The sequence below is a fragment of the Perca flavescens genome, chromosome 1 (assembly GCF_004354835.1).
Source record: "Perca flavescens isolate YP-PL-M2 chromosome 1, PFLA_1.0, whole genome shotgun sequence".
Lineage (NCBI taxonomy): Eukaryota > Metazoa > Chordata > Actinopteri > Perciformes > Percidae > Perca > Perca flavescens.
In genome coordinates, this window is record NC_041331.1 from 33,853,978 (window position 1) to 33,866,305 (window position 12,328).

At 41.3% G+C, this 12,328-nt stretch overlaps 1 long non-coding RNA gene across 7 annotated transcripts in view; it reads left to right on the plus strand.

The window, feature by feature from the left end:
- Positions 1-264: 264 nt before the first annotated feature.
- Positions 265-12,328, plus strand: part of LOC114565760 (uncharacterized) — a 161,827-nt gene continuing 149,763 nt past the window's right edge. For 5 of the 7 annotated variants that reach the window (XR_003693977.1, XR_003693981.1, XR_003693994.1 and 2 more), the window contains exons 1-3: positions 265-475; positions 1,425-1,472; positions 2,691-2,801. This is a non-coding gene — a long non-coding RNA (uncharacterized LOC114565760). Of the gene's footprint in view, positions 476-1,424; positions 1,473-2,690; positions 2,802-5,082; positions 5,273-12,328 lie in introns of all 7 variants that reach the window. The other 2 variants (XR_003694003.1, XR_003693997.1) reach the window with 1 other exon arrangement.

Here is a 12,328-nt window from a genome sequence, read left to right on the forward strand (position 1 = left end):
ATAGCCTACAAACTAAAATGCCTGATCACCTGTGTATGTCACATAATGTTTTGCCTATGGACCTTTTTCATGGCAGACATGTTGACATGTCCTAGTAGGAAAAGCACAGGTGTATTCAAAGCCATTAATGATGGCTGCATTCCACTTAGGAGAGGCTCTGGTATTTTGCATGCCGACTCACTGAAATAGCTTACTGGGACACTTAATGGAATTGAACAATCGTTAAGGGACTGTTCGTTATTTATTTCAGGGGCCACCGGAGGAGTTTTGGGACCTTTAGCCAAAATAAGACATGACCCTCCCCTCGCCAGTAATAATTTCCCCTCCCCCAACAATGTATCGATACCTTCTGTACTGGTTTGCGCTTGGCAAAGATATACAGATTCCCGTTGTTTTTTTACAGCCATGACACCAACACGCCCCCTTCGTACGGCGAACTTTCCCGCTCGGTCGAACTCAGAGGACACCGTGACTGGTAAGTATAGACAGTTTTTAAGCTTTGGTATGAATTGTTTGACTAACATCAGTAAGATGCCATTTTTCTTTACCATAGAAAGCTGTTTTTTCAGCGGTGACATTATTTACTACATTACTACAGTATTTAGCTAGCTAATTACCTCACCAACAAAGCTAACTCATTAATGTTACTTGCTAAACCTTATTTTTTACACAGGTGTTTTTAGCTAGCTAACTAGCTAGGCTTGCAAGGTTTAGCAAGCTAGCTAGCCTTCACATCAGTAAACATTAATGCTAACTATAACTTAGAATATTGACCAGAAACCTCAATTTAAGATCGTTACTGTAGATTATTTAGCTAAACTAGTTCTACTAGCTAGCTAGCAATTTGTTTTTGAAGAATGGATCAACCATTTAGTAGGCTAATAAATGTCACAATGTTCATAAGTTAGCTAGCTAGCTAATTTAGTATAGAGCCAACATGTTTTCAAATTCAGTTTGCAGAAATGATGATGAAGGAAAAAGAAAATGTTGCAAAGAAATGTTGAGAAAGCAAACGTTGCATCTGAGACTATATCTATATTCTGACTATATCTATCTCTCTATCTAGATATCTAGCTAGCTATTAGCTATCTATCCATCCATCCATCCATCCATCCGAGGTCGTTCCAATCCTTAAAATTTCTATGATCCTGCTGCTCCAAAATGCACAGTGCTGGCGTGATTATACATGGTGAAAGACATCACTCACGATTGGGCCGAGACACTTCAGCTTGTGTGTTTAAATTGCTCCCAGTAGTATCTTTAATCTGGGTGGAAATCAATATGGCTTTTACTGTCACATTGGAGGGGCGAGGACCATGTATTGATGTTCAGACGTCATATCAGAGGGATTTGATGTTGCTGTCCCCTCTTCAGTGAGGAGATGCCATGATAGATCAACTGATGTGTCTGCTTGCTTTCTCCAGGGTTTTACTGGAGCCTGGCGTTGTTTGGAGTGAAATCGCAGATGTAAAGTTGAGTCCTAACGTGATAAGCTTACAAAAAAAAAAACAAGAAGAAAAGGTTTAGGGAATGATGCTATTGATTACTGCTTTTTTATCAGGAAAGCTGTTGAATTAAAGCGTGATATCTTAATAGGGTTATCATCATAAGCTCCAAACCCAGGACGAGGGCTCTGAACAGACATTATCACACACAGATGACAGCACACACACTTAGGCATTTTGTCAATCCATTTGATCAGTACAGACCATGTTGCATCTGTCATCACACTGTTTCTGCTCCTAGTAGCAAGTCAAATGTATTTGGTCTTATTCTGTTGTAGTACTGTAAAGATGTTTTGCATCTTTTACACTGTTTAATTATTCTAAAGTGATGGGACGCCACTGTAGAAGTGAAATAGGATAGGGGTGTAGTAGTACAGTAGCCCTGGATGGAGATAGATAGGTGAGGTTGTAAATACGGGGGAGAGAGGGAGAGGTAATAATATTGATGGGAGTGAAGAATGAGTAATGTTTTAACCACAGTTCATAGGATGGAGTTGGGTTCATGTGGGTTTATGCATAAACCAGCAGTAACTAGCAATGTGTAGTTAACAATAAAGTTCTGCGAGGGTATAAGGGTATTTAGGATGAATATTAAAAGTCATATCTTCATTGAGGCATTTCTTTATTTATATTTTTATAGATACACCTGCATGTACACCAAATGTTTCAGATTTAGTAATCCATCTTTAATGTGACTAGTAGTTTGGGCTGCACGATATGAGGAAAATATCTATTTGCGATTATTTTGACTGATATTGCGATTGCGATACGATTCACGATATTGGAGGGAATGATTGTTTTTGTATCATTATTCTCCTTTTCATTGAAAATTAACATTGAAAGAAATTAAAGTGATTATAGTGTGATTTTTGTGAGGATCTGTACAAAACAAAGATTTTTTTTCTTTAGTCTGTAGGATAGGATTTATAGGTTGGGACATCTCTGCAGAACCACAATACTTAATTCAGAATGGTTTGACACATATTTTGCCATTAACAAATATCGCGCCCCGCTGCGATTTGGATATTGCACTAGTCCATATTGAGATTTTGATACAATTGCGATTAATTGTGCAGCCCTACTTACTAGTAGTAGAATGTAAATCGTAATCATTTTAAAGACTCACTTTCTCCCACTGAATTGAGTTCATTGAGTTTGTGAAAGTTTTTTTTATTTTGCCTTAAGGATGAAATGGTAAAAGAGGAAGGAGCTACAGTCAGCTGGTCAGATGAAAAGGCGACAGACACTTGGCATACTTCAGTTTGGGTGAACTCAAACCTGCAACATGTCATACAGGTAAGCAACGTATCTTACTGTGCCATTCCTGTCATTCATGATTCTCATAAAGGTTGCTTGTGGTCCGCACTGCACACTAATCACAACTTTATGTAAATGTTGTAGCTGCTTAAAGCACCCACAAGTATGGAACTGATGCACAACTGATGTACTTATAAACCCGCCGGTTGATATATTGTTGATTGTCTTTTTAAAAAACTCCTATCTAGCAACAGGTGACATCTTTACCTTTCTCCTGCATCAGAGGAAATAGCCTTTCATTATTTAGAATTGTATGACAGCATTACCGTTTAACACAGTACCAAAACCCTTTTTACAATTAGCAGTCTTGTTTCCAATGAATCCTGGAAGTTATTTAAATTGTCGATAATTGGTTTAGATTATTTTGTCGGCTTCCTATAGGCTACCTGTTCAATTGACCTAGATACAGAGCTTGCTCTATTTTGCAGTGTTTATCTCGGTAAGCGCCCCACCACCTCTTTCTCTTACGTTTATATTTATAGATTAAGCTTTTCTCCTAACTGTCAGTCCCCATCCCTCTCTGTCCCTGTTCCACTGTTTCTCTCTAAGGAGTCTTGCCTCCTCATCGACAGCCTGTGAGCCCTAGAGTCACATTTCAGGCCTGGCTGCTACTTAAAGGCCCATAATCTGCTTGGCGAATGGCTACAGTGTGGCGGCCTGAGCGGAAGCAAATTATTCGCTTTAAGGACTCCTGCTGCTGTGGGACCCCGGGCTAGTGGCTGGTGCCGTTAACGTTAACACACACACACACAGTGTGCAAGCCATCATTATTTATTTAACCCGTTAAGTGTTTAAAGTGGAAGGGGTCCACCGGGACACAGCTTGGTTGATGAAATTATTCCACATATATATATGGTTAAATCCTTCAGGGAGAGGAGCAAGGGAACATAGGAAGATGAAGCCTTCCCTACATTTCCAGATGCAAGGTCTGATCACATGATAACAGACTGAGGGTGCTAGTGTGCTTGGCCGACATGGTGGTATTACAGACCTCACAACATGAGAGGAAGTCACTGGGATGTATTTAATGTGAATGTTTCCTGGGCTGTGTGTGACAGATAGCAGACTGTGTGTGTGTGTGTGTGTGTGTGTGTGTGTGTCAGACAAGAATAATATGCATAAGTGTTTGCGGTTGTGTCTGACAGTGTTACCACTTAGCAGTTCCACATAATGTCACTACAACTAACCTGAGTTGTTTAGCAAGTCCTGGCTGAAGATAAATTTGGATATCCACTGGCATTCACAATGTTACTTGCAACACTGATTCACCTTGAAGCATGTATGTGTCTGTGGACACGCAATGTTGTGTGCGTGTATGCAGCTGTGTTTCTGTGTCCAGGTGCATCTGTTTGATCACAGTAATAGACGGAGGGAATAGCATATTTGTTTTCTGTGTGTGTGTGTGTGGAATAAGGAGTCCCAGCATTAATAAGTAATCGCTGGATGTTGGCCCTCTCGTAACATGTTGGGCCAGCAGCACTTGCCCCCAGTAATGACACCATTACAGGACCGAAGTAGCCAGTTGAGAGTTTACCTCTGGGAATCTCTTCTCTGTCTCCACTCTGCCTCACCTCCTTGTCATATGTGCTGAGAGGCTGTCTCTTGCACCTGAACTTGCAGTGTTGGACCCTCAGTACACAAATGCAGTGGTTGTTTTGCTGTGGTTACTATAATAATCAGAGATACACAAATGCACAACTCACGAGATATTGTGGGCATCAGATATGATGCATTTAGACGTGTGGTTATACAAACCAAAATACCCTATTTTAATACAAATCCAACCGGAGCTGAATCTAACCCATGTGTCAAAAAAAGCCAGTATTTGAATGCACTTAACATTTCGGTGAATGTTGTGTGAATGAGTAATTTGTTACAATAAAGACAACACACAGAGAGAAATTGAGCTACTATTTATTAGATAATACAAACTATGGTGATGGCAAGTAGAGACAGAGAGGGATGAAGAGGCAGAGAGGGGGACTGAACAGATTGAATGGCTAATGAAATGGGTACCTCCAGGCCTGAATAAATTCTCTGGTCTGGCGATCCCCCAGGATGCTGGCCTCCCAGGGAGATTAATGACCACTGGGCCATGGTATAATGAAGTAGTTTGCCTTGGCAATGGGCTTGTGAATTCATCACAGTGTCCACAAGTGGGCTGGCCAAGCACAACATCTTTATAAATCCCCCTCTATCTTCTCTCCCGCTGCTGATTTATGGTTCCGCCACCCCCAAATGGTTTGGCCCCTCTCACCAGACCCCGCCCTGGCTGACCATCACTATCCTACCGAAATCCAGGTCACTGCACTGATGGGGAAGAAATGGGAGGCTAATCAGATAATGGGAGGTGAAAATGGGCGAGAGTGAGTCGGAATCTTCCATCCCTCAACTCCTGCTCTGCCTGGCTCTGATTCCTTCTCGCTCTCAAGCACATAGTCCTATAAAAGGTGATTCATTTTGTTTTCCGTATGTGTCTACACAATTTGTAAACTCATTGTCTGCATTTATATCATATTGTTCCTAACCTAAGATGGGATCTAAGATAAGATGAGATATCCTTTATTATCCCAATGGGAAATTTGCCTTGGACAGCACGGTGTCTGCAGTATAAAATCACAGCAAAACACAAAAGTAAAAAAAAAGACAACACATACATTTGTTCATCAATTGCATAGGCCCATTTATCATAAAAGTACATACATAATGCAATACATAAACATTGATCAACTTTAAGAAAAACAGCGGAAGTGCATCCTCTGGTCTCTAATCTAAACAATTCGATCAGTATTGATATATTAATTTAGATTAGAGAAATGGGGACACTCTGGTACCAAAGATGGACAAATAAACATTACCACAGAGGGAAAACAGCCATTTTTTTTCTGGACAAGGAGGTTCTGCAACAGCGCAGCAGATGAGCAAGTGAATCATAAAATGTGTGACTTGTACATCTGTTATCTACACTGATATACTGAATGGCAACAACTGACATATTCCCTTTGGTCTTAATAACGAAAACAATGATCAAAAATAATTTTCCACAAATTAAAACTTTTTTTTCAAACAAACTAATTTTAGCATGTGATGGATGCTGTGTACACACAATTGTTAATAAATGTTGGGAAGCTCCAGCGAATAGCTGAGTCTTGAATGCATTCCCACCAAAAGCCAGGCGTTTGCTACAGGCCTGTGCCCCCTATTGCTGAGACATTGCCAGCCTTAATTGCGGAGGACTGATGAGCCCCAGTGTTGCACAACTCTGTCAGGCTCATAAAGCCTGTCTGCGTGATAACTGGAGCTCCATATGGAATAGTGGCAGGGAATTCAAAGGAGAACAATAAAGCATATTGAGGGATATTTAGATTAAAATGCATTTAATTGGGTTCTCGCCTAACGCAGTTGAGATGTGTTCTCACGTAGCCGTCCATTCTGCGAGTGCCCTTTGCTAAAGCTAAATGATGCTGCTGTCATGGTGTTTGTAACCTAACCTGGTAAAGATTATTAATGAGTGCAATAAATCCAAATTGTATAATAGGAAGTTATGAAAAAAGTAATGTCAGAGTTAAGTCTAATGAGTATTTAGTTTGTTTACCAAGAGCAATTGTCACCCTGTGCCATGTGTACTCAGTAATTGTCAAAGGCTTTACATCCCCATTCTTTCTCAAGACAGCTTATCTTAATCTACAGTGTCTTATTTTTCTTGGAAAGCGATGGATGAGTCGAGTAATTGTACAGTTGACATCGGCTTAGACAACATCATCCCCTTAGTCCCCAGCTAATCCTACAGAGTGATAACAATAATGGGGGAAAAAAGAATGGAGATATTTTAATTTTTTTACAAAAGAAGATATGGAGTTTAATTTGTAATTAGCTGCAGAGGTCAAAGACTTGATCCACCATCTGAAGGTTATCCTCCCTTATTTTTTTTTCTCTTCTTTTTCTATTTCCCTCTCAGTAGTCAACCTCTGATTCAGATTATGACCTTGTTGTGCAGAAGTTAAGTGTTAATTGTGTGCATACGTGTGTTTGTGTGGTGCTCAAAGGAAGATCAGTGAATAAAAACGGGGATATTTCCCTCTTGATTGCTTGACCGTTTAAAAAAGATAGGTGTGCATTAGTTAGTGGTTGTGTTTGTGCGCACATGGTTGCTGACAATTGGATGTGTAATTTATTTTGGGGGGGTTATGACCCTGGACCCACATCCCCCCACTCCATCTGCCCTGCATCAGACAGCTCAGTGTAGCCCCTCGGGGGATCCGAAGTAGCAGAGTTGCCCTCTTTGCCCGTATGTGTTTGTGTTAGTCCATGTGTAGAAAATCAGTCATTTTTGCTTGGGTGTGTGTATGTGTTAATGTGGGCGTCGCGCGTCTGTGCTAGTATTGATCCCCCCCCTCCTTTCTTATAATGAAGTGGAACTACAGCTCCATTACGAGCTGCTCCGCCATTGGCTGGAGGTAATATGAAATTAGCTAGCGTGCCGTGAGCCTGTCAGTATTGATTTCACTACCCAGATTACTTGTTACAAAAGAATGGAGCTGTCTGTGGCATAATTGAACAAGTTAACTCCTTGTCTCATAAAATGTAGGCCTGTATTGATTGTTACAGGGGAGGGCTCAGTGATATGTAGAGAGAAAGTAAGTTGCATGGGTGTTAACTGTGAAGAGGTGCTGATGCTTTCTTTTTCTCCCCGCCAGTGTCCCCCCGACACGTGGATCAAGGCGTTTCTTGCTGAGTTGCAGGATGGCGGACAGCAAATGAGTTGTGTTCCGTCAGCTTCACGTTACAACACACATTTCTCGTTTTTCCTCCCGTCTGTCATTTTTCATTTCATTTGCCTCAGTCCCGTTTTCAATTTATTACCATATGTAAAAGGTGTCAGAACTTGACATTATCAGAGCAGATTCACTTTGGTTTATCGCGAGTGACCTGTTTGTAAGAAGAGCAGCAATTGCTTGAGTTGTGACGAGTAATGATGATAATGGCTGCAGAAGCCTCTCTATCTCAATCTTTTGCTCCGCTGATGAACTGGAGCATGCTGTCTAATCACACTTGGCAGATTTGTGCCATGGAAAGTGAGGTGTTTAACAAGTGTCCCGCTCCATTAATTAAGGGTATCCTTAAGATAAAAGAGGAGAAAGTGTGTTCAATAATTTAGATGAGCTAAAGGCAACTAGAACAGCCTTTGCCCACAGAGAGAAGAGTAAGATACTGTGCTCTCTGGGCTGTATAAATGGGTGAAGCCAAATAACTGGGTTCACAAACACCTATATGCACACACAGATACACACTCCTTCTCAGTTGCAGTGTGATGAGCCTTTTGCCTGTTTACCCTAGACGGCTAATTCTAAAGCAAGGTTCTTCACAATGCCTCTGTTAAGAGCATATTCTACATACTTATCTTGGGTAATTAGAAAATGGGGCTCAGTCAACAATACAAGTGGAGGGTTTATTGAGACAAATGTCTCACGATTGTTCATTTAAGAGCTCAGGAATCGGAGGGCTTCTCTGGCCAGGTATGGGGCAAAGGAGGAGGTGATAAATTATTTGATGTGCAAATGATGATGTTGTCCCTAAAACAGACATGGAAGGTACAGTGTACCCCCCTCAGACAGGGTGAGGGATTAATGAAATGCTCTTCCACGCGCCGATTTCCAGCACTCCACTGCTGAGTGATAAGTAGCTAACCAACGAAGCCTGTAATTACAATCTTACAGAAACTGGCCTGATCTGTATATAAATCTCACCATCCAATTACAAGATGTAATAATTCTGCACTCAGGCTGGTAATGAGGTCTAATACTGGCGCATGTGATAATCCCCTCTGGATGCGGGCTTGATCAGATGTTGGCTTTGTAATTAGACTGGCAGAAAATCATTATTTCGTGTTCGGAAAAAAATGAGGTTGGTGGGAAGTTAATTTTCTCCCCATTCTCTGAAGCGTAGACAAGAATTTAATGATTTAATCATGATTGTTAGCTATTTTGCAATCAATTTGTAATGATTGTGTCGCAACAGAGGCTTTCAGGGAGAAGGGCCTGTAGATTGAAGGTGTCATTGATATGGAGTGGCTATGTCAATAGATCTATACAGTGTAACGCTGATACTGTGGAGGAGTGGGTGTGTACATATATGGATGCATTTGAGCAAATGTATGCATGTAATCGCGTGTATTTTTGTTTTTGTCTGTTTGTATGCATGCTTGTGAGAGTCAACCGTAGGCAATCTGATAACAGTTACCCTTAATTGTTTAACAAGCCTGAGCTGAAGATTAATACCCTTATTTCTCAGTACTGTTTATCCATGGAAATAGAACATGTGGTACTTAGATGTAGGATTTCTTTGCAAACACCCTGGTGGACTGGCAGACATAGTTAACTTCTTATCCACGTAACTTCAACAATAATTTAGATTTTTTTGGATTAACAGCCGAAACAGTGAACAATTAAACAGGAAATGATTGCGAGTGAGTGAACAATCAAATACAGCTGAGCTGAGAGAGGAGCTCAATCAATGGCTTAATAGAATGCAGAGGAGAGAGTAAATAGGAACTGCACACCAAAACTAGCATTAGATAGATGAAACAAAGAATTTGGATTTTTGTTTTTGAGGAATGCACAATATATTGGTGGTTGATATGTTATTATTATTAATATTAATATTAATAATATATTATTTTTCATTTTATCATTATTATAATTTTTTTTTTTTTTAATTATTTCAGCCGTTAATGACGTCTGACAATGCACAGCTTGCTGCGTAATAGGGATGCCACTCAAAACCCTTGAGTGGGAATTTAGCCTCTCTGCCTTTCCCCATTCTCTGTTTTCTTCTCCTCTGCTCTGTGTGCTGCCTGTTTGCACAAATGTGGGGCTGAGCTCCCCCCCCCTCACACACATAGAGCGGACAGCAGAGCAGAGAGACTGCAGTGGAGAGAATTACATGGATTTTAGGTTGTGTATTTCCTACGTCATACATATTAAAGCGGTTTTAACCAACTTACTATCAGAACTAAGATGTTATAAAATAATCTCCAGAATCTGCGCCCTACTGTACATTTAGAGATGTTATTGGCGGAGCGGCAAGTCCGCCCGCTGAACTCCATTATTCAGCACGATTGACAAGTGAATTTTTATTTTGTTAATTACAAACCAGTTTGCTGTCTCTTTTCCATGGATCTAACACTTGATGGGCTCTGCTTCTTTCGTCCTTGCTGCTGCCAGGGGAGGGCTAACACGACCTACATGAGGTCATCCCGCACTGACTACTGGGTGCTAAGTTATAGCAGCTAACGTTAAACGATCGAGTTCCCCTGGTGTGGTGCCGCGCCTCCAACACAGCAAACTCAATTTATTGTACAATTATCACAACAAGAGGCAGAGGAATAGCTAAACATTTCACATGCCGATCAACAGAGAGCCGGAGAATGAGAGTGAGATGGAGAGGGAGAGAGAGAAGCCATCCTTAACGGGCTAAAGTAGCTTACAGAACTGAACAGCATGTAAACATCTGTGGGTTTAGCGAGAAAGTCGCTAAAAGATGGAGAGAGCTACGAGTGCTTGAGCAGAACTAGTGGAGGTTTAAATGTAAATCAAATAATTAGCCGCTGTAATGAAGAATATGACAAAATGAACTGGGTTGACCTAGCGAAGCCAGACGCTATTAGCAACACAGAGGCATCCGCAACTGGAAATGAGGTAATATGCTTACCTCTGCATGTCAGCATGTCAGCACATCAGCCAAGCAGAAGGCAGGACAGCCAAGCAAGTGTAGCCAGTTTCATTGATTTAGAGTGAAAGTGTAGTGTTGCAGCAGCTGTGATCGGTCCGCATATGCATATGGTTGCAAAACTTTGTACTGAAAGCTTAGAATATGCGGTTTGTTTTTTCCATGCACATCCCCGGACAAGTATGTTAACCGTGGGAGTTTATACCCTAATTTATGATGCCCTGATAGATGTTTTCTGAATTTGTTGAGTAGCCCAACTAATATTATATTTTCATTATTGATGTCAGGTTAATTGTTTTTGGTACTTTACAGTGTGTCTCATCAGTTTGACTATCCTATTTTCCCAGGTTGTGTAGATCGATTTGTGTAGTGTATTGCAGATAAGTTGTAGCACAACAATTTATACAGTGTGAGTAGACTTATTGTGAAACTGTAGTGCCACATCTCCATTCACATTTTTCAGTCGAGGCTTGGAAGCAGTTCTCTAGAGGTTAACACTGTATTAACAGCTTCTGCTACTCCAGCTCTATGCAGTGTTTGATTGGAATACCTCCTGTTTGATCATCTGAAGCTACTTAGTTTACTGGAGCATCCACCATGCAGTAGATCTAGGCAGTCCTGTGGGTTTGCACTTCATCTCTCCCCTAATCTCCTGGCGATTGCAGCTGAATACTTTATTGATTCAGTCCTCTGAGCCGATTTCTATAATTGATACTGTTTGAAGTTTAAAACTTAAAAAAAATCTGGATTGAGTCAATACTGCCTTCCAGCCTACTTTAATTCAGCAGTGTTATGCAGGTCTCAATAAAAACCTTAGCGTCCAAATGACTCAAATTAAGGATGCTCATTAACATAGCATGGGTTAATATACTGTATTTTTGTTGGCACTAGTGTTACTAATTGTTTGAAACTTGCTTGATCATGGGAATGAATACAAAAGGGTTCTAATCCATGGTGTAAAACATCTGGGAATGACAGTGTCAAGTGTTTTGCTGTTTTGGTATCTCTTGAAATATATATATCTCCTTTTTCCAAGCGTAGCTACTTTTTAGGCAGCTTTTGGGGTTTGCCTTCATCCTGGGTGCCCAGCCTCACGCCTCCAATTTCCACCTCTGCCCGGTTGAAGGCTCCTCAGAGACGCTTGGCTGGAGCTCTGGGCCGCTGGGCCTTTGGACCTCTGAGTCCTCCACTTCTGTGCTTTGGGTAGAAAAAGAGGGAGCTGCTTTATTCAGCCCTGCCCATTCTCGGCCCCAGTCCACCACACCGTACACTCCTACCTGCTCTATACCTCAGAAGAGCTTTCAAGTGCTCTTTGAAAGGGGAAAAAAAGCAGAAAAGGGAAGAAATCAGAGACCGTGCTCTTCCAGGCGCTCAATAGCATGGCACTAGCCTCTCTCAGCTCCCATGACACCACTTTCCCGCCTTCTTCTCTGTTCTTGGGTGTTTCAGTTCATTTTTCTGTTTTTTTTTCTCTCTCTCCTCCTTCTGTCTTCTCTCTGTTACAGCCTCGTCTTCCCCCTGACTGCCTTCTTGTCTCAGGCATTGGTGTTATTTATGGCATTTTCTTAGTGTTAGAGCTGAATTTGCCATAATCCCGGGCAATTTTTTTTAGGGCTGTCCCGAATATCACTTTTGTGGCTTCGGTGAGAAGATTTCAAATATATTTAAAGCTTTGAAGGGGGAGGGGAGTTCAGTACCTGGGACAGCGCCGCACCTAGGCCTACACACACACACCCCTCCTCCCCTACACACACAACAAACAGCGCGCCATCCATTTT